The 22603-nt window shown below is 48.2% G+C and overlaps 1 protein-coding gene across 1 annotated transcript in view; it reads left to right on the forward strand.

Annotated features, from left to right (window-relative positions):
• Positions 1-584: 584 nt before the first annotated feature.
• Positions 585-22603, forward strand: part of LOC119958231 (POU domain, class 6, transcription factor 1-like) — a 410189-nt gene continuing 388170 nt past the window's right edge. The window contains 1 exon segment of the mRNA XM_038786639.1: positions 585-752. The gene's annotated coding sequence lies outside the window, so the exon portion shown is untranslated.

The raw sequence follows: 22603 nt of genomic DNA on the forward strand, positions 1-22603 counted from the left end.
TGTATTGATGGTTTGCAGAGATGGAGTGAGAGATTGTATTGATGGTTTGCAGAGATGGAGTGAGAGATTGTATTGATGGTTTGCAGAGATGGAGTGAGAGATTGTATTGATGGTTTGCAGAGATGGAGTGAGAGATTGTATTGATGGTTTGCAGAGATGGAGTGAGAGATTGTATTGATGGTTTGCAGAGATGGAGTGAGAGATTGTATTGATGGTTTGCAGAGATGGAGTGAGAGATTGTATTGATGGTTTGCAGAGATGGAGTGAGAGATTGTATTGATGGTTTGCAGAGATGGAGTGAGAGATTGTATTGATGGTTTGCAGAGATGGAGTGAGAGATTGTATTGATGGTTTGCAGAGATGGAGTGAGAGATTGTATTGATGGTTTGCAGAGATGGAGTGAGAGATTGTATTGATGGTTTGCAGAGATGGAGTGAGAGATTGTATTGATGGTTTGCAGAGATGGAGTGAGAGATTGTATTGATGGTTTGCAGAGACTGTTGGAAGGCTGTGGGGCTGGTGGGGCGACCCTTTAAGAAGGAAAGTGCGCCACCTGCCGCCGCGGCGCCGAAAGGCAGCAGCAACATCTCTGCAGCTGCACACTCGCCTTTGCATAAATTATGTTCATAACGTAGTTGGTTAACGAGCAATGTTTATCGAAACGGCGTCCCTGCTTTTGAATGGAAAGAAAAGCTGGGCGAGACAAAATGTTCCTTTAAAGAGTTGAGAGGCGCCAAACGTTTCCTGAAAAAGTAAAGAAATAAAAAAAAAGATTTTTTTTTTTTTGCAGGGATTTTTAAAATAAGCGATGCAAATATTGCTCCGTTGATTTTTTTTAAAAGCTGGACTTTTATTAAGAGCCTGTTGTGAGCGGATTGTGAGGTAAAGATTGCAGAGTGAGGGTAAGTAGATGCAGTAGCTGGGTGGAGCCTTTTCCTCCTCCTGTCTCTCTCCACATTCGCATTTGCTCCGCCATTAGCATAATTTATAAATTTATAAATTTATGGGCACCGAGGAGAAGTGGCGCCGATTCCGCAGGCCGCCTGACGGCTTCCGGTGTAGCCGGAGCTCGCCACCAAACCTCCCCCTTTTCATCCTCTCACTAAAATCAAACCCAACAAAATAGAAAATTATCCAACCCTCCAAAAAAAAACAATCCAGCGACGGTGCATTGGGTAACTAACGGTCCTCTTCCCCCCCCCATCAATCCATTCACAGCCTCTTCAACTAATCCCAAAGCAGTCCCTTTACAGCTTTGGCATTTTCATGGGTTGAGTGCAGTGAATATTTATTGTTGCTCTGTTTGAACTAAGGCAGCTTTGATTTGCTGGATGAGCAGTTTGTTTCTCAGGATGTGGACATGCTGCTGCAGGAATACATCAGGGACAGAGAGAGAGACACTTTGGGTAGAGATTTTTAAAATAGATTTAGAGTACCCAATTATTTTTTCCAATTAAGGGGCAATTTAGCATGGCCAATCCACCTACCCTGCACATCTTCGGGTTGTGAAACCCACGCAGACACGGGGAGAACGTGCAAACTCCACACGGGCAGTGACCCAGGGCCGGGATCGAACCTGGGAACTTGGCACCATGAGGCAGCAGGGCTAACCCACTGTGCCACCGTGCTGCTCAATTTGGGTAGAGATGAGGAATATTGCCTGGATTTCTCCAACCGTTGGGATTTACTTCCCCCTCCCCTGCCAACACACCTTTGCCAATGGGTTTCCCAGTACCGTGGCAATGGTTACAATGGGAAATCCTGTTGACAAGCAGCAAGATGATCAAATCCCGAAACCAGTGAATGGCGCACAGCTGAGCAACACACAGCTGTGGGACTGCAGAATCTAGCCCAAAAAAGGTAAAAGTCACTTATAGAAATGTTTATCAGCCCCACACTGGGGTAATAATCTGATATAATAGATTTTGAGAAAGGTACGGCAATAATCACGTCATTTTAATCTACATATTGATGCGGGTTAGCACTGCCGCCTCAGTGCCAGGGACCCACGTTCAATTCTGACCTCCGGTGTGTGCAGTTTGCACGTTCTCCCCGTGTGTGCGTGAGTTTCCTCCAGGTGCCGGTCCGGTTTCCTCCCACACTCCAAAAATGTGCCGATTAGGTGGATTGGCCATGATCAATTTCCCATTGGTGTCCAAAGTTTACATCAGGTTATGCGGTTACAGGGATAGGGTATGTGAGTGAGTGCAGGTGTGTGCTCTTTCAGAGGGTCGGCGCACACTCACACTCAATGGGCCGAATGTCCTCCTTCTGCACTTTAGGGATTCTATGATTGAACAAATTAGATTTGATTGAATTTTACATTCCGTTTTTGGGAGAGAGGATAAACCCAGCATGGTAACTTCGCCACAGCAGATGCGCCAAGCTATTCAAATGTCCATTAACTTCGGTGGTACCACAGGATCCTGCTGGCAGGAGGGTCTAAAACGTTCCAGCTCAATGGATCTTCCACTAGCTTTTTAAACTGAAGTAAAGGCAAAAAGACAAAGCTGGCTGAAGTCAACTGGGAAATTAGGTTGAGTATGTCAGTGGAAGGCAGTGACAGACAAGCAGATATTTCATAACTCTCAGCAAAATCACAGTTCAGTGAGGAAAAAACAATTAGGAGAAGGACTCACCACCTGTGACTCACTGAGGAAGTGAAAGGTAGTATAAAATTGAAAGAAAAAGCTATAATTCTGCAAAGATGAGTGGAATAACAAGGAGGGAGAAATCAGAGTACAAGAGGAAGCTAGCTAGAAATACAAAACAGATCGCAAGAGTTTCTACAGGTAAGGAACATAAGTAAAGTGAGTGTAGATGGAAAATAAGGAAATGGTGAATGAATGAAATAGATATTTTGTATCTGTCTTCACTGGTGAGGATAAAAATAACATCCCACAAATAAATATGAATCAAGAGGTGAAAGGGAGGGAACAGATTCAAATAAATGACATTCACCAGGGCAAGGATACTGAGAAAATTACTTGACTGAAAGCTGACAAGTTCCCAGGTAGTGATGGACTTCATCCAAGGGCCTTAAAAGAAGTGACTGGAGATGGCAGATGGATTGCTTTTAATTTCCCCAAATTTCCCAGATTCACGAAAGGTCCCATCAAATGGAAAATAGCGAATGTAACTCCTCTATCAAGAAAGGATGGAGATAGAAAGCCGTTAACTACAGGCCAGTTAGTTTAACATGTGTCATATGGAAAATGCTGGAATCCATTATTATGGAGGCTATGGCAGGGTACTTAGAAAGTTTCAGTGCAATCAGGCACAGTCAACATGGTTTTGTGAAAGGGAAATTGCGTTTGACTAATTTATTAGAAGTCCTTGAGGAGTAATGAGCAACGTGGAAATAAGAGAACCCGTGGATGTACATTTAGGATGGAGATGGTGTTCTTAGATTTACAGAAGGCCTTTGACAAGGTGCCACACGAGGGGCTACTACACAAAGTAGGAGCTCATGGATCAGGTGGTAACATGTTAGCTGTAGCTAACAAGAAACGGCGAGTAAGCATAAATGGGTCACTTTTGGGTTGGTGTGATGGATTTGGGTTGGTGGGCAGCACGGTAGTATAGTGGTTAGCATAAATGCTTCACAGCTCCAGGGTCCCAGGTTCAGTTCCCGGCTGGGTCACTGTCTGTGCGGAGTCTGCACGTCGTCCCCGTGTGTGCGTGGGTTTCCTCCGGGTGCTCCGGTTTCCTCCCACAGTCCAAAGATGTGCGGGTTAGGTGGATTGGCCATGCTAAATTGCCCGTAGTGTCCTAAACGTAAGGTTAAGGGGGGGGGGGGGGTGTTGGGTTACGGGTATAGGGTGGATACGTGGGTTTGAGTAGGGTGATCATGGCTCGGCACAACATCGAGGGCCGAAGGGCCTGTTCTGTGCTGTACTGTTCTATGTTCTATGGCCACAGGGATCAGTGCTGGGGCCTCAACTATGTCAATGATTTGGATGAAGGGATCGAATATCCAGTTGTTCATTTGCTGATGATGCAAAGTTAGGTGTGAAAGTGAGTTATGAAGAGGACATAAGGCAAAGGATTACAGATAGTTAAGTGAGTGGGCACAAAAATGACAGAAGGGAGTATAACGTGGGAAAATGTGAACTTGTCTACTTTGGCAGGAAGAATAGAAAAACAGAGCACTATTTAAATGGAGATTACAGAACTTCGAGGTACAAAGGAATCTGGGTGTCCTGGTACAGCAAATGATCTGGAAGACAAATGAAATATTGGTATTTATTGCAAGGGGAATGGGATCGAAAAGTAAGGATGTTTTACTGCAGCTTTCCAGGGCCTTGGTGAGACCACATCTGGAATACTATGTACAGTTTTGGACTCGTTTATTTGAAAAAGGGCAGAATTATGTTTGACGCAGTTCAGATAAGGTTTATTTGACTGATTTCTGGGATGAGGTGGTTATCTTATGAGGAAACATTGGGCCTGTATCCATTGGGGTTCAGAAGAACGAGAGGTGATCTTATTGAAATGTATAAGATTCTGAGGGGATTTGAAAGGATGTTTCCCCTTGTGGGAGGGTCTGAAACTAGGAGACATAGTTTTAACATAAGGGGTCCTCCATTTAACACAGAGCTGAGAAGATTATTTTTCTTTAAGGGTTGTGAGTCAATGGAGCACTCTTCCACAGAGTGGTAGAAGCAGAATCAATGAATATTTTTAAGGCTGAGGCAGATTTATTCCCTTGTTAATCAAGAATCTAAGGTTATTGGGCAGAATAAAGGTGTTGAAGCCACATTCAGATCTTATTGAATGGCAGAACAGGCTCGATGATCCTAAATTGTCTGTTTGTCAATACTAATTGATAATAGGGCCATGGATGCGGAAATTTACACCCTGAAAAGGTTTGTTTTGTTATTCGTTTATGGGAGGTGGGCGTCGCAGGCTGTGCCAGCATTGATTGCCCACCCCAATTGCCCTTGACGTGGCAGTTAATAGTCAGCCACATTGCTGTGATTATGGAGTCACATGTAGGCCAGACCATTGTAAGGACGGCAGATTTCCTTCCCGAAAGGACATGAGTGAACCAGATGGACTTTTACGACAATTGACAATGGTTTCATAGTCATCACCAGCCTTTTAATTCCAGATTTATATTGAATTCAAATTTCACCATCTGCAGTGGCAGGATTTGAACCTGGGGTCTCAGAGCAAGTCTCTGGGTCTCTGGTTTACTAGTCCAGTGACGATAACACTCTGCCATCGCCTCCCTCATGCACTAGAACTAAAGAATAGTTTCCCAGTAATACCATGAGAAAAATTTGGGTGAGACTTGGGTAAGTGCAGGATGCCTTTTGGATGAAGTCTCAGAGGACTGGAGAATAGGCAATGTTGTTCCTTTGTTTAAGAAGGGTAGCAAGGATAACCCAGGAAATTATAGGCCTTACCTTAATGGTAAGGAAATTATTGGAGAGAATTCTTCGAGACAGGATCTACTCCCATTTGGAAGCAAGTGGATGTATTAGCGAGAGGCAGCATGGTTTTGTGAAGGAGAGGTCGTGTCTCACTAACTTGATCGAGTTATTCGAGGAAGTGACAAAGATGATTGATGCAGGTAGGGCAGTGGATGTTGTCTATATGGACTTTAGTAAGGCCTTTGGCAAGGTCCCTCATGGTAGACTGGTACAAAAGTTGAAGTCACACGGGATCAGAGGTGAGCTGGCAAGATGTATACAGAACTGGCGAGGTCATAGAAGGCAGAGAGTAGCAATGGAAGGGTGCTTTTCTAATTGGAGGGCTGTGACTAGTGGTGTTCCGCAGGGATCAGCGCTGGGACCTTTGCTGCTCATAGTATATATCAATGATTTGGAGGAAAATGTAACTGGCCTGATTAGTAAATTTGCGGATGACACAGAAGTTGGTGGAATTGCGGATAGCGAGGAGGACTGTCAGAGGATACAGCAGGATTTAGATCGTTTGGAGACTTGGGTGGAGAGATGGCAGATGGAGTTTAATCTGGACAAATGTGAGGTAATGCATTTTGGAATGTCTAATGCAGGGAGGGAATATACAGTGAATGGTAGAATCCTCAAGTATTGAAAGTCAGAGAGATCTCGGTGTACAGGTCCACAGGTCACTGAAAGGGGCAACACAGATGGAGAAGGTCAAGAAGGCATACGGCATGCTTGCCTTCTTTGGTGTGGGCATTGAGTATAAGAATTGGCAAGTCATGTTGCAGCTGTATAGAACCTTAGTTAGGCCACACTTGGAGTATAGTGTTCAATTCTGGTCGCCACACTACCAGAAGGATGTGGAGGCTTTAGAGAGGGTGCAGAAGAGATTTACCAGGATGTTAGAGTCATAAATAAAATCATAGATGTTCACAGCACGGAAACAGGCCCTTCGGCCCAGCTTGTCCAGGCTGCCCAGTTTCTATCACTAAGCTAGTCCCACTTGCCCGCATTTGGCCCATATCCCTCTGTACCCACCCTGCCCACGTAACTGTCTAATTGCTTTTTATTTTTTTTAATAAACATTTTATTGAGATTTTTTTGGCATTGTGACAGCAGCAATATAAACAATGTACACAAAAATAAATAAAAACATAGTGCAAATACCACCTCCCTCCCCCACTGGTCCCACCATTACTTAGAACATAGAACATGGAACGATACAGCGCAGTACAGGCCCTTCGGCCCACGATGTTGCACCGACATGGAATGTCAAAAACTAAAGGCCATCTAACCTACACTATGCCCTTATCATCCATATGCTTATCCAATAAACTTTTAAATGCCCTCAATGTTGGCGAGTTCACTACTGTTGCAGGTAGGGCATTCCACGGCCTCACCACTCTTTGCGTAAAAAACCCACCTCTGACCTCTGTCCTATATCTATTACCCCTCAATTTAAGGCTATGTTCCCTCGTGCTAGCCACCTCCATCCGCGGGAGAAGGCTCTCACTGTCCATCCGATCTAACCCTCTGATCATTTTGTATACCTCTATTAAGTCACCTCTTAACCTTCTCTCTAACGAGAACAACCTCAAGTCCATCAGCCTTTCCTCATAAGATTTTCCCTCCATACCAGGCAACATCCTGGTAAATCTCTTCTGCACCCGTTCCAAAGCTTCCACGTCCTTCCTATAATGAGGCGACCAGAACTGTACGCAATACTCCAAATGCGGCCGTACCAGAGTTTTGTACAGCTGCAACATGACCTCATGGCTCCGGAACTCAATCCCTCTACCAATAAAGGCCAACACACCATAGGCCTTCCTCACAACCCTATCAACCTGGGTGGCAACTTTCAGGGATCTATGTACATGGACACCGAGATCCCTCTGCTCATCCACACTGCTAAGTATTTTACCATTAGCCAAATATTCCGCATTCCTGTTATTCTTTCCAAAGTGAATCACCTCACACTTCTCTACATTAAACTCCATTTGCCACCTCTCAGCCCAGTTCTGCAGCTTATCTATGTCCCTCTGTAACCTGCAACATCCTTCCACACTGTCTACAACTCCACCGACTTTAGTGTCGTCTGCAAATTTACTCACCCAACCTTCTGTGCCCTCCTCTAGGTCATTTATAAAAATGACAAACAGCAACGGCCCCAGAACAGATCCTTGTGGTACGCCATTCGTAACTGAACTCCATTCTGAACATTTGCCATCAACCACCACCCTCTGTCTTCTTTCAACTAGCCAATTTCTGATCCACATCTCTAAATCACCCTCAATCCCCAGCCTCCGCATTTTCTGCAATAGGCGACCGTGGGGAACCTTATCAAACGCTTTACTGAAATCCATATACACCACATCAACTGCTCTACCTTCGTCTATCTGTTCAGTCACCTTCTCAAAGAACTCGATAAGGTTTGTGAGGCATGACCTACCCTTCACAAAACCATGCTGACTATCCCTAATCATATTATTCCTATCTAGATGATTATAAATCGTATCTCTTATAATCCTCTCCAAGATTTTACCCACAACAGATGTGAGGCTCACCGGCCTATAGTTACCGGGGTTATCTCTACTCCCCTTCTTGAACAAAGGGACCACATTTGCTATCCTCCAGTCCTCTGGCACTATTCCTGTAGCCAATGATGACCTAAAAATCAAAGCCAAAGGCTCAGCAATCTCTTTCCTGGCTTCCCAGAGAATCCTAGGATAAATCCCATCCGGCCCCGGGGACTTATCTACTTTCAGCTTGTCCAGAATTGCCAACACTTCTTCCCTACGCACCTCAATGCCATCTATTCTAATAGCCTGGGTCTCAGCATTCTCCTCCACAACATTATCTTTTTCCTGAGTGAATACTGATGAAAAGTATTCATTTAGTATCTCGCTTATCTCCTCAGCCTCCACACACAACTTCCCACCACTGTCCTTGACTGGCCCAACTCTTACCCTAGTCATTCTTTTATTCCTGACATACCTATAGAAAGCTTTTGGGTTTTCCTTGATCCTACCTGCCAAAGACTTCTCATGTCCCCTCCTTGCTCGTCTCAGCTCTCTCTTTAGATCCTTCCTCGCTTCCTTGTAACTATCAAGCGCCCCAACTGAAACTTCATGCCTCATCTTCACATAGGCCTCCTTCTTCCTCTTAACAAGAGATTCCACTTCTTTGGTAAACCACGGTTCCCTCGCTCGACCCCTTCCTCCCTGCCTGACTGGTACGTACTTATCAAGAACATGCAATAGCTGTTCCTTGAACAAGCTCCACATATCCAGTGTGCCCAACCCTTGCAGCCTACTTCTCCCCCTAATCTACGCTAACCTACCCCCCCATTCTACTGACGATTAATTCTCTACGAAGAAGTCGATGAACGGCTGCCACCTCCGGGCGAACCCTGACAGTGACCCTCTCAAGGCAAACTTAATTTTCTCCAGGCAGAGAAAGCGAACAATGTCCGACAGCCAGGTCTCCAACTTCGGGGGCCTCGAGTCCCTCTATGCTAGTAATATCTGCCTCCGGGCTACCAGGGAAGCAAAGGCCGGAACGCTAATTGCTTTTTAAAAGACAAAACCGTATCTGCCTCTACCACAGCCTCAGGCAGCCCGTTCCAGGTGCTCACCACCCTCTGTGTGAAGACATTTCCCCTCTGGTCTCTTCTGTATCTCTCCCCTCACACCTTAAACCTATGCCCTCTAGTTCTAGACTCCTCTACCTTTGGGAAACAATGTCGACTATCTACCTTATCTATGCTGCTCATTATTTTATAGACCTCTATAAGTTCACCCCTAAGCCTCCTACGGCTCCAGGGAAAAAAGTCCCAGCCTATCCAGCCTCTCCTTATAACTCAGACCATCAAGGCCTGGCAGCATTCTCGTAAATCTCTTCTTCACTCTTTCTAGTTTGTCAATAAAACTAGGGTTTTGCAGAGTGCTGACTGGGTTGCATTAGAGTGCGAAAGTGAGAGTTTGGTGACTGAGGAAGTGCTGAATTTGGGTGCATTTGAGTGCTAGAGTGAGAGTTTGGTGACTGAGGGAGTGCTGAATTTAGTGCATTTGAGTGCTAGAGTGAGAGTTTGGTGAGTGAGGGAGTGCTGAATTTGGGTGCATTTGAGTGCTAGAGTGAGAGTTTGGTGACTGAGGGAGTGCTGAATTTAGTGCATTTGAGTGCTAGAGTGAGAGTTTGGTGAGTGAGGGAGTGCTGAATTTGGGTGCATTTGAGTGCTAGAGTGAGAGTTTGGTGACTGAGGGAGTGCTGAATTTGGGTGCATTTGAGTGCTATAGTGAGTTTGGTGAGTGAGGGAGTGCTGAATTTGAGTGCTATAGTGACAGTTTGGTGACTGAGGAAGTGCTGAATTTGGGTGCATTTGAGTGCTACAGTGAGAGTTCGGTGACTGAGGGAGTGCTGAATTTGGGTGCATTTGAGTGTTTATAGTGAGAGTTTGGTGACTGAGGGAGTGCTGAATTTGGGTGCATTTGAGTGTTTATAGTGAGAGTTTGGTGACTGAGGGAGTTAGGTGAGGAGGGAGTAAGGTGCTCCTTTCATTTCATTTCCTACATTTCCTCAGAGCGTGAAGGGAGATGGGAGTTTACAGAGAGTACAGCTGACTGGGAGCAGAGTCGGAGTGCGGAGATCCAGTTGGTCTACAGGGCAGCTAATTCTGTAAGGTAAGAAGGGATGGAGGCTAGGGCAGTTGCATGCTCCTCCTGTAGGATGTGGGTGGTGAGGGATACCACCGGTGTCCCTGCTGACTATACCTGCGGGGAGTGCACCCAACTCCAGCTCCTCAGAGACCGTGTTAGGGAACTGGAGCTGGAGCTGGATGAACTTCGGATCATCCAGGAGGCTGAGGGGGTAATAGAGAAGAGTTACAGGGAGGTAGCCACACCCAAGGTACAGGACAAGTGTAGCTGGGTTACAGTCAGGGGAAAGAAAACAAACGGGCAGACAGTGCAGGGATCCCTCGTGGCTGTTCCCCTTCAAAACAAGTATACAGTTTTGGATGCTGTTGGGGGGGGGGGGGGGGATGACCTACCGGGGGAAGGCCCTAGCGGCCAGGTCTCTGGCACTGAGTCTGGCTCTGCGGCTCGGAAGGGAAGGGGGGAGAATAGAAAAGCAATAGTAATAGGAGACTCAAGGGTTAGGGGAATAGATAGGAGATTCTGTGGTGGCGAGCGAGACTCCCGGAAGGTATGTTGCCTCCCGGGTGCCAGGGCCAGGGATGTCTCTGATCGTGTCTTCAGGATCCTTAAGGGGGAGGGTGAGCAGCCAGAAGTCGTGGTGCACATTGGTGCCAACGACGTAAGTAGGAAAAGGGGTGTGGATGTAATAAACAAGTTCTGGGAGTTAGGTTAGAAGTTGGAGGCCAGGACAGACCGAGTTGTCATCTCTGGTTTGTTGCCGGTGCCACGTGATAGCGAGGCTAGGAATAGGGAGAGAGTGCAGGTGAACACGTGGCTGCAGGAATGGTGTAGGAGGGAGGTATTCAGGTATTTGGATAATTGGAGCGCATTCTGAGGAAGGTGGGACCTGTACAAGCATCCAAACCAGAGGGGCACCAATATCCTGGGGGGGAGGTTTTCTAGTACTCTTCAGGAGGGTTTAAACTAATTTGGCTGGGGAATGGGAACCGGATCTGTAGTCCAGCAACTAAGGTAGCCGATGTTCAGGACGTCAAAGCACGTAGTGAGGCAGTGAGGAAGGTAACACTGACAAAGGAGAGTACTTGCAGGCAAGGAGATGGGTTGAAGTGTGTATACTTCAACGCAAGAAGCATCAGGAATAAGGTGGGTGAACTTAAGGCATGGATCGGTACTTGGGACTACGATGTGGTGGCCATCACTGAAACTTGGATAGAAGAGGGGCAGAAATGGTTGTTGGAGGTCCCTGGCTATAGATGTTTCAATAAGATTAGGGAGGGTGGTAAAAGAGGTGGGGGGGGCTTGCATTGTTAATTAGAGATAGTATAACAGCTGCAGAAAGGCTGTTCGAGGAGGATCTGCCTACTGAGGTAATATGGGTTGAAGTCAGAAATAGGAAAGGTGCAGTCACCTTGTTGGGAGTTTTCTATAGGCCCCCCAATAGCAGCAGAGATAGAACATAGAACATTACAGCGCAGTACAGGCCCTTCGGCCCTCGATGTTGCGCCGTCCTGTGAAACCCTTCTAAAGTCCCTCTACACTATTCCCTTATCGTCCATATGCCTATCCAGTGACCATTTGAACGCGTTTAGTGTTGGCGAGTCCACTACTGTTGCAGGCAGGGCATTCCACGCCCTTACTACTCTCTGAGTAAAGAACCTACCTCTGACATCTGTCCTATATCTATCTCCCCTCAATTTAAAGCTATGTCCCCTCGTGCTGGACATCACCATCCGAGGAAAAAGGCTCTCACTGTCCACCCTATCTAATCCTCTGATCATCTTGTATGCCTCAATTAAGTCACCTCTTAACCTTCTTCTCTCTAACGAAAACAGCCTCAAGTCCTTCAGCCTTTCCTCATATGATCTTCCCTCCATACCAGGCAACATCCTTGTAAATCTCCTCTGTACCCTTTCCAATGCTTCCACGTCCTTCCTATAATGTGGCAACCAGAATTGCAGACAATACTCCAAATGCGGCCGCACCAGAGTTTTGTACAACTGCAACATGACCTCATGGCTCCGAAACTCAATTCCTCTACCAATAAAAGCTAACACACCATACGCATTCTTAACAACCCTCTCAACCTGGGTGGCAACTTTCAGGGATCTATGGACATGGACACCGAGATCTCTCTGCTCATCCACACTACCAAGAATCTTACCATTAGCCCAGTACTCTGTCTTCCTGTTATTCCTTCCAAAATGAATCACCTCACACTTTTCTGCATTAAACTCCATTTGCCACCTGTGGAGGAACAGATTGGGAAACAGATTTTGGAAAGGTGCGGAAGCCACAGGGTCACGGATGACTTTAACTTCCCAAATATCGAGTGGAAACGCTTTAGATCAAATAGTTTGGATGGGGTAGTGTTTGTGCAGTGTGTCCAGGAAGCTTTTCTAGCACAGTATGTAGATTGTCCGACCAGAGGGGAGGCCATATTGGATTTAGTACTTGGTAATGAACCAGGGCAGGTGATAGATTTGTTTGTGGGGGAGCATTTTGGAGGTAGTGACCACAATTCTGTGACTTTCACTTTAGTAATGGAGAGGGATAGGTGTGAGCAACAGGGCAAGGTTTATAATTGGGGGAAGGGTAAATACGATGCTGTCAGACAAGAATTGAAGTGCAGAAGTTGGGAACATAGGCTGTCCGGGAAGGACACAAGTGAAATGTGGAACTTGTTCAAGGAACAGTTACTGCGTGTCTTTGATATGTATGTCCCTGTCAGGCAGGGAAGAGATGGTCGAGTGAGGGAACCATGGTTGACAAGAAAGGTTGAATGTCTTGTTAAGAGGAAGAAGGACAGCCGATTCTTTGAAGGAGCAGAAGGTGTGTGTGAGCGTTGAGGGGTATTGGGGGGAGGGAGGGGGCGAGGGGGGGGGGGGGGCGCTTATCACGTTCATATATTTTGGTCCTGTCCAAAGCTAGGGAAGTACTGGAAGGAGGTGTTTAGGGTAATTTCCAAGGTGGTGCATGTGAAACTAGACCCGGGTCCCCGGGAGGCCATATTCGGGGTGTCGGACCAGCCAGGGTTGGAAACGGGTGCGGAGGCAGATGTTGTAGCCTTTGCCTCGTTGACCGCCCGAAGGCGGATCCTGCTGGGATGGAGAGCAGCCTCTCCACCCTGTGCCCTGCCGTGGCGGGCGGGGGACCTGTTGGAATACTTGACCCTTGAGAAGGTTAAGTTCGAACTGAGGGGAAGCTCGGAGGGGTTCTACAAGTCATTGGCATTATTCATTATGCACTTTCAAGAACTGGATAACATTGAACATTAGGTGGGGGGGATGGGTGGGTGGTTTGGGCGGGGAGGGGGGCTGTGTTTATTAAAGATGGCTGTGGGTAATCCCTGATTCCTTTTTTGTCATTAGTTTGTTAGGCTGATGTTTGGGAGTAGATGGGAGGATGGGATCGTTGTTATTGTTCTGGGGTTTGATGTATTTGTTGTTGATTATTGATTGTTGTTGGTGGGTGAAAATTCGGGAGAAAATGTGAAAAAGGAGGAGAATAAAAATATTTAAAAAAAAAGACGAAGAAGGACACTTGTGTAAGGCTGAGGAAACAAGGTTCAGACAGGGCGCTGGAGGGATACAAGATAGCCAGGAGGGAACTGAAGAAAGGGATTAGGAGAGCTAAGAGAGGGCATGAAGGGGCAGCACAGTAGCATTGTGGATAGCACAATTGCTTCACAGCTCCAGGGTCCCAGGTTCGATTCCGGCTTGGGTCACTGTCTGTGCGGAGTCTGCACATCCTCCCCGTGTGTGCGTGGGTTTCCTCCGGGTGCTCCGGTTTCCTCCCACAGTCCAAAGATGTGCCGGTTAGGTGGATTGGCCATGATAAATTGCCCTTAGTGTCCAAAATTTCCCTTAGTGTTGGGTGGGGTTACTGGGTTATGGGGATAGGGTGGCGGTGTTGACCATGGGTAGAGTGCTCTTTCCAACAGCCGGTGCAGACTCGATGGACCGAATGGTCTCCTTCTGCACTGTAAATTCTATGAAAAATCTTTGGCGGGTAGAATCAAGGAAAACCCTAAGGCCTCTTACACATATGTGTGTATGTAAGCTCGAGGAGATACTTGTTAGGAATGAAGATGTGTTGGGCATTTTGAAAAACTTGAGGATAGGCAAGTCCCCTGGGCCTGACGGGATATATCCAAGGATTCTATGGGAAGCAAGAGATGAAATTGTAGATCCGTTGGCAATGATCTTTGGCTGATCATCCAACTCAACAGCCTCTCCACACAATATTCCAGGTGTGGCCTCACCAAGGCACTATACAATTGCAGCAACACATCCCTGCTTCTATACTCGAAACCTCTCGCAATGAAGGCCAACATACCATTAGCCTTCTTTACTGCCTGCTGCACCTGCATGCTTACCTTCAGCGAATGGTGCACAAGGACACCCAGGTCCTGCTGCACACTCCCCTCCGTCAATTTACAACCAATGAGGTAGTAATCTGCCTTCCTGTTTTTGCTTCCAAAGTGAATAACCTCACACTTATCCAAATAATACTGCATCTGCCATTGGTTTTCCCACTCGCCCAACCTGTCCAGATCTTGCTGTAGGATCCCTGCATCCTCGTCACAATTCACCCTCCCACCTAATTTGGCATCATCGGGAAGCGAGGGAAGAAATTGTTGCGCCGTTGGCGATGATCTTTGTGTCCTCACTCTCCAGTGGAGTAGTACCACGGAGTAGTACCGGATGATGGGAGGGAAGCGAATGTTGTACCCCTGTTCAAGAAAGGGAATTGGGGAATCCCTGGGAATTACAGACCCATCAGTATTACATCTGTGGTGAGCAAAATATTGGAACGGATTCTGAGAGATGGGATTTATGATTATTTAGAAAAACATAGTTTGCAGGTCATGCCTCACAAGCCTCATTGAATTCTTTGAGGATGCGACGAGACACATTGATGAAGGTCGGGCAGTAGATGTGGTATATATAGAACATACAGTGCAGAAGGAGGCCATTCGGCGAATCGAGTCTGCACCGACCCACTTAAGCCCTCACTTCCACCCTATCCCCGTAACCCCTCCTAACCGTTTTGGTCACGAAGGGCAATTTATCATGACTGATCCATCTAACCTGCGCGTCTTTGGACTGTGGGAGGAAACCGGAGCACCCGGAGGAAACCCACGCAGACACGGCGAGAACATGCAGACTCCGCACAGACAGTGACCCAGCGGGGAATCGAACCTGGGACCCTGGTGCTGTGAAGCCAGAGTGCTATCCACTTGTGCTACTGACATATGGATGTAAGTAAGGCATTTGATAAGGTTCCCCATGGTAGGCTCATTCAGAAAGTTAGGGAGCATGGGATACAGGGAAATGTGGCTGTCTGGATACAGAATTGGCTGGCCGAAAGAAGACAGCGAGTGGTAATGGATGGAAAGTATTCCGCCTGGAGGTCGGTGACCAGTGGTGTCCCGCAGGGATCTGTTCTGGGACCTCTGCTCTTTGTGCTTTTTATAAATGACTTGGATGAAGAAGTGGAAGGGTGGGTTAGTAAGTTTGCCGATAACACAAAAGTTGGTGGAGTTGTAGATAGTGTTGAGGGCTGTTGCAAGTTACAACAGGACATTGACAGGATGCAGAGCTGGGCTGAGAAGTGGCTTATGGAGTTCAATCTAGATAAATGTGAAGTGATTCATTTTAGAAGGTCGAATTTGAATGCTGAATACGGGGTTAAAGGCAGGATTCTTGGAAGTGTGGAGGAACAGAGGGTTGTTAAGAAGGCGTATGGCGTGTTGGCTTTCATTAACAGGGGGATTGAGTTTAAGAGCCGCGAGGTTTTGCTGCAGCTTTATAAAACCCTGGTTATACCACACATGTGGATGCTTTGGAGAGGGTACAGAAGAGATTTACTAGGATGCTGCCTGGACTGGAGGGCATGTCTTATGAAGAAAGGTTGAGGGAGCGAGGGCTTTTCTCACTAGAGCGAAGAAGGCAGAGAGGTGACTTGATAGAGGTGTACAAGGTGATTAGAGGCATGGATAGAGTGGATAGCCAGAGACTTTTCCCCAGGGTGGGAATGGCTGTCACAAGGGGGCATAGGTTTAAGGTGATTGAAGGAAGGGCCTGTACTGTGCTGTACTGTGCTACGTTCTATGTTCTGTTATCCTTCCTATAATAGGGTGACCAGAACTGAACACAGTATTCCATGTGTGGCCTTACCAATGCCTTGTACAACTTCAACAAGACATCCCAACTCCTGTATTCAATATTCTGATCAATAAAACCCAGAATGCTGATTGCCTTATTCATCGCCCAGTCCACCTGCGACTCCACCTTCAAGAGCTATGAACCCGTACTCCAAGATCTCTTTGTTCTCTAACTCTCCGCAACTCCCTACCATTAACTGAATAGGTCCTGCCCTGATTTGATTTACCAAAATGCATCACCTCACATTTTTCCAAATAGAACTCCATCTGCCATTCATCGGCCCACTGGCCCAATTGGTCAAGATCCTGTTGCAATCTTATATAACCTTCTTCACTATTCAATATCAAACAAATCTTAGTGTCATCTGCAAACTTACTAACCATGCCTCCTACATTCTCATCCAAATAATTTATATCAGTAACAAATATCAGTGGACCCAGCACCGATCCCTGAGCCACACCGCTGGTCACAGGCCTCCAGTTTGAAAAACAGCCCTCCACAACCACCCTTTGGCTTCGGTTGCCAAACCAATTTTGTACCCAATTGGCTCCTTGCCCTGGATTCCGTGAGATTTAACCTTTTGCAACAATCTACCATGTGGGTACCTTGTCAAAGGCCTTGCTAAAGTCCATGTAGACAATGTCGACCGCACTGCCCTCATCTACCTTCTTGGTTACCCCTTCAAATAACTCAATCAAATTCGTGAGACATGACTTTCCACTTAAAACCCAATCTGACTTTCCCTAATTAACCCTGCCTGTCAAAATGCCTGTAGATCCTGTCCCTCAGAATACCTTCCAACAATTTACCCACTACAGAAGTAAGGCTAACCGGTCTGCAGTTCCCACGCTTATCCTGACAGCCTTTCTTAAACAAGGGCACAACATTTGCTACCCTCCTATCTTCAGGCACCTCTCCCGTGGCTGTCGATGATTCAAATATCTCAGCAGGCAATTTCCTCCCTAGTCTCCCACAACACCCTGGGATATATTTCAACAGTTCCCAGGGATTTATAAAGATTAGATAAAATAGCTTATTGTTACAAGTAGGCTTCAATTAAGTTACTGTGAAAAGCCCCTAGTCGCCACATTCCGGCGCCTGTTCGCGAAAGGCCAGTACGCGAATTGAACCCGCGCTGCTGGCCTTGTTCTGTATTACAAGCCAGCTGTTTAGTCCACTTTGCTATGCCACCCCCATTATCTATCTTGATCTGCTTTAATACCTCCAGCACCTACTTCTCTGTAATATGTATACTCCTCGATATCACTTTTTATTTCTCCAATTTCCCTAACATTTGTGCTTTTCTCAACTGTGAATACTGATAAGAAATATTCATTGAGGACATCTCCCATTCCTTGTAGATCCACACATAGATGATGACCTTGTTTATCCTTAAGAGGCCCTACCCTCTCCCTCGTTACTCTTTTACCCTTTATGTATCGGTAAAGTTCCGTTGCCGTATCTGCCAAAGCAATCTCATGTCCACTTTTTGCCTTCCTGATTTCTCTCTTAATTCTACTCCGACAAGCTCTATGCTCTTCAAGGGATCCACTTGATCCCAACTGCTTATGCATGTTATTTGCCTCCTTCTTTTTGACCATGGCCTCAATATCCCGAGTTATCCAGGGTTCCCTCCTTAGGAATGTGCTCACCCTGAACCCTAATTAACACCTTTTTGAAAGCCTCCCACTTACCAGTTGCCCCTTTGCCAGTAAACAGACTCCCCCAATTGACTTTTGAAAGTTCCCACCTCATACACTCAAAATTGGCCTTGCCCCAATTTAACTTTTGGCCAGAACTATCATTCTCCATCGCTATCTTAAAGTTAATGGAATTATGGTCACTGGTCCCAAAATAATCCCTCACTAACACTTCTGTCACCTGCCCTTCCTTAATCCCCAAGAGGAGGTCAAGTTTTGTCCCCTGTCTGGTCGGGCCATCCACATATTCAATCAGGAATTCTTCCTGAATGCACTCGACAAATTTCTCTCCATCCAAACCCCTAGCGCTATGGCAGTCCCAGTTAATGTTGGGAAAGTTAATGTCCCCAACTATCACCACCCTATTTTTCCAGCAGTTATCTGTAATCTTCTTGCATATTTGCTTCTCGATTTCCTGCTGACTATTTGGGAGCCTATAGTACAATCCGATCAAAGTGACCTCACCCTTCTTATTTTTCAGTTCAACCCATATAGACTCAGTGGGCCAACCCTCGGATATATCCTCCCTCTGTACTGCCGTGATATTCTCCCTAATCAAAAACTCAACACTTCCTCCTCTTACCTCCTGTTCTGTCTTTCCTCTGGCATCTGTACCCCAGAACATTGAGCTGCCAGTCCTCCCCCTCCTTTAGCCATGTTTCAGTAATAGCTGTAATATCCCAGTCCCTCGTACCGACCCATGCCTTGAATTAATCTGCCTTTCAACCCCTTGCATTGAAATAAATGCTGTTCAATCTGTTTCTCTGCCTTCCACTTTTCTCCTCACTGACTTTTGTTTCTATCCCCTCTTTACTACCCTCTGACTTCCTGCATTGGTTCCCATCCCCCAGCCACAATAGTTTAAACCCTTCCCAACAGCGCTAGCAAACACCACCCCCCCCCCCCCCCCCCACAAGTCATCGGTTCCAGTCCCGCCCAGGTGTAGACCGTCCGATTTGTAATGGTCCCACCTCTCCCAGAACCGGTTCCAATGTCCTAAAAATCTGAATCCCTCCCTCCTGCACCATTTCTCAAGCCACACATTCATCCTGTCTATTCTGTCATTCCTACGCTGACTAGCACGTGGCACTGGTAGCAATCCCGAGATTACTACCTTTGAGGTCCTACTTTTTATATTTAGCTCCTGACCCCTTAAATTCAGCATGCAGTACATCATCCCATTTTTTACCTATATCATTGGTGCTGATATGCACCATGACAGCTGGCTGTTTACCCTCCTCTTTAGAATGTCCTGGTATGTTGCCTGGTATGGAGGGCATTAGCTATGAGGAGAGGTTGAATAAACTCGGTTTGTTCTCACTGGAATGACGGAGGTTGAGAGGCGACCTGATAGAAGTCTACAAAATTATGAGGGGCATGGACAGAGTGGATAGTCAGGCTTTTTCCCAGGGTAGAGGGGTCAATTACTAGGGTGCATAGGTTTAAGGTGCGAGGGGCAAGGTTTAGAGGAGATGTACGAGGCAAGTGTTTTACACAGAGGGTAGTGGGTGCCTGGAACTCGCTGCCGGAAGAGGTGGTGGAAGCAGGGACGATAGTGACATTTAAGGGGCATTTTGACAAATACATGAATAGGATGGGAATAGAGGGATACGGACCCAGGAAGTGTAGAAGGTTCTAGGTTAGACAGGCAGCGACTTCCGGTTGCGGCTATGACCAGCTAAGTCGCACGTTTGGCTGCTCCTGCTACAAAGGTGTTTTCGGGCCGATTGGAGGGCCCCAACGGCGCTGTAAGGACAAATCCCGGTGGGGGAAGGCTCCCTGAAGAGAACCAGACCAACTTTATGGTCGGTACCCGGAGTGGGGTGGTAAAGAAAGCAACAGCAGCTCCCAAAAAAAAGCGGGGGAAGAAGACCAAAATGGCGGCCGGTGGAGCACCCGAGGAATGGAGGAAATGGGCGGAGGAGCAGCAGGCCGCTCTCCTGCGCTTCTTTACGGAGCTGAAAATGGAGCTCTTGGAGTCAATGAATGCGACGACCACCAGGCTGATGGGAGCCCAGGCGACCCAAGAGGCGTCGATTCGGGAGCTGCAACAGGAGATGACTGTGAGGGAGGAGGAGGCCACGGTCCTCGTGGGAAAGGTAGAGGTGCACGAGGCACTCCACCTGAAATGGCAGAGCCGTTTTGAGGAGCTGGATACCCGAATGAGGCGGAAGAACCTGAGGATCTTGGGCCTGGCAGAAGGCCTGGAGGGGTCAGACCTCCCGGGATATGTAGCAGAAATGCTGAGCTCCCTGATGGGGGCAGGGGCCGTCCCTTCGCCCCTGGAGCTGGAAGAGGCCTACAGGGTCATGGCTAGGAGGCCAAGAGCAAATGAGCCCCCGAGGGCGGTGCTGGTGCGGTTCCAGCGACTCAGCGACCGTGAGAGAGTGCTGGAGTGGGCCAAGAGGGAAAGGAGCAGCAAGTGGGAGAATTCGACGGTGAGGGTCTACCAGGACTGGAGTGCGGAGGTGGCAAAGCGGCGGGCCCGGTACAACCGGACGAAGGCGGTGCTACATGCAAAACGGATCAGGTTCGGAATGCTGCAGCCAGCGCGCTTGTGGGTCACCTACAGGAACCAACACCACTATTTTGAGTCCCCAGAGGAGGCGTGGGCCTTTGTACAGGAAGAGAAACTGGACTCGAATTAGACCCAGGGGATACTTGGCGGCCGTAGCCGCTCGGGTACTTTCAGCTGAATTCTTTGTTTGGATTTTGAACTCTTGCTGTGGTTTTTCTTCTGATGTTTTTTCCCCCTTTGCCAACTTCCCTTAGTTATTGATATTGTGGTTATTCATGGTTATTTATGGTTATTTATGCTGTTTGGTAGAGGGCGACTGTTAAGTACATTGTTATTTGTTATTTATCTGTTATTTATAATGTTAAGTTGGGGAGGTGGGACGGGGGGGAGAGCAGATCGGGGATATGGGCTCCTAGGGGGGGGTTCTTTTACAGGCATGGACGGGGACGGGGGTGGAACTGAAGATGGCGGGGTGGGGTGTGGCAGGGCGAAAGCGCGGGCTTTCCTCTGTTTTCCCGCGCGCGGGGCAGAGGAGGGGGGAGGGGAGGAGTGCGGGGCGTGGCTAGCAATGGCGACCTTTCCCGCGCTGGAGCGGGGCCAGGGAGGAGTGGCAAGGGGGGGGGGGGAGGCCCCTCCCCGAGCCGGGGGGAGTCGGAGTGGGGCAGGAGCAGCCGGGTCAGCGTGAACCAGCTGACTTACGGGAGTACGATGGAGGGTACATCGCGGCTAGGAGGGGTCCTAGCCTGGGGGGGGGGGAGGGGGGTTAGGGAGGGACACCGGGTTGCTGCTGAAAAGACCAGAAACGGGAAGTGGAGGACTGGAGAGGTGGGGGGAGGGGGACATCGCCATGGGGAGCGGGTCAGAAGGGGAGGGTCGACCCGGGGCGAGCAGGGAACAGGACATGGCTAATCGGCAGGGGAGGGGGGCGGGTCGTCCCGCGACCCGGCTGATCACTTGGAACGTGAGGGGGTTGAATGGGCCGGTCAAGAGATCAAGGGTATTCTCACACCTGAAGGGACTGAAGGCTGATGTAGCAATGTTACAGGAGACCCATTTGAAGGTAGTGGACCAGGTTCGCCTGAGAAGGGGGTGGGTGGGACAGGTGTTCCACTCTGGATTGGACGCAAAGAACCGGGGGGTGGCGATTCTGGTGGGAAAGAGGGTGTCGTTCGTGGCGGAGGAGGTGGTGGCGGATAAGGAGGGTAGGTATGTGATGGTGAAGGGTAAGCTGCAGGGGGAGAAAGTGGTGATGGTCAACGTATATGCCCCGAACTGGGATGACGCGGGTTTTATGAGGCGCCTATGGGCCTCATTCCGGGACTGGAGGCAGGGGGCTTGATCATGGGGGGGGACTTTAACACAGTGCTGGACCCCGGGCTAGACAGATCGAGCGCAAGGACCAATAGGAGGCCGGCAGCGGCAGAAGTGCTGAGGGGGTACATGGAGCAGATGGGAGGAGTAGACCCATGGAGGTTTGGTAGGCCGAGGGCGAGGGAGTATTCCTTTTTCTCCCACGTCCATAGAGTGTACTCCAGAATCGATTTCTTCGTGTTGAGCAGGGGGCTGATCCCGAGGGTACGGGAAGCTGAGTACTCGGCCATTGCGATCTCTGATCATGCACCGCATTGGGTGGATGTGGAAATGGGGGAGGCGCGGGACCAGCGCCCGCTGTGGCGGCTGGATGTGGGGCTGTTAGCGGACGACGAGGTGTGTAAAAGGGTCCGGAAGAGCATTGAGAGCTATCTGGACTTGAATGACACGGGGGAGGTGCAGGTGGGGATGGTCTGGGAGGCCCTGAAGGCAGTGATCAGGGGAGAGCTGATCTCCATAAGGGCGCATAGAGAAAGAAAGGAGAGGCAGGAGAGGGAGAGGCTGGTGGGGGAGCTATTGGAAGTGGATAGGAGATATGCGGAGGCACCAGAGGAGGGGCTGCTGGAAGAACGGCGCAGCCTGCAGGTCAAGTTCGACCTGCTGACCACCAGGAAGGCAGAGACGCAGTGGAGAAGGGCACAGGGCGCGGTCTATGAGTATGGGGAAAAGGCGAGCAGGATGCTGGCACACCAGCTTCGCAAACGAGATGCGGCTAGGGAGATTGGGGGAGTGAAGGAGAGGGGCGGGAAGGTAGTGCAGAAGGGGCAAGAAGTGAACG

The sequence above is a fragment of the Scyliorhinus canicula genome, chromosome 28 (genome assembly GCF_902713615.1).
Source record: "Scyliorhinus canicula chromosome 28, sScyCan1.1, whole genome shotgun sequence".
NCBI classification, from domain to species: Eukaryota; Metazoa; Chordata; class Chondrichthyes; order Carcharhiniformes; family Scyliorhinidae; genus Scyliorhinus; species Scyliorhinus canicula.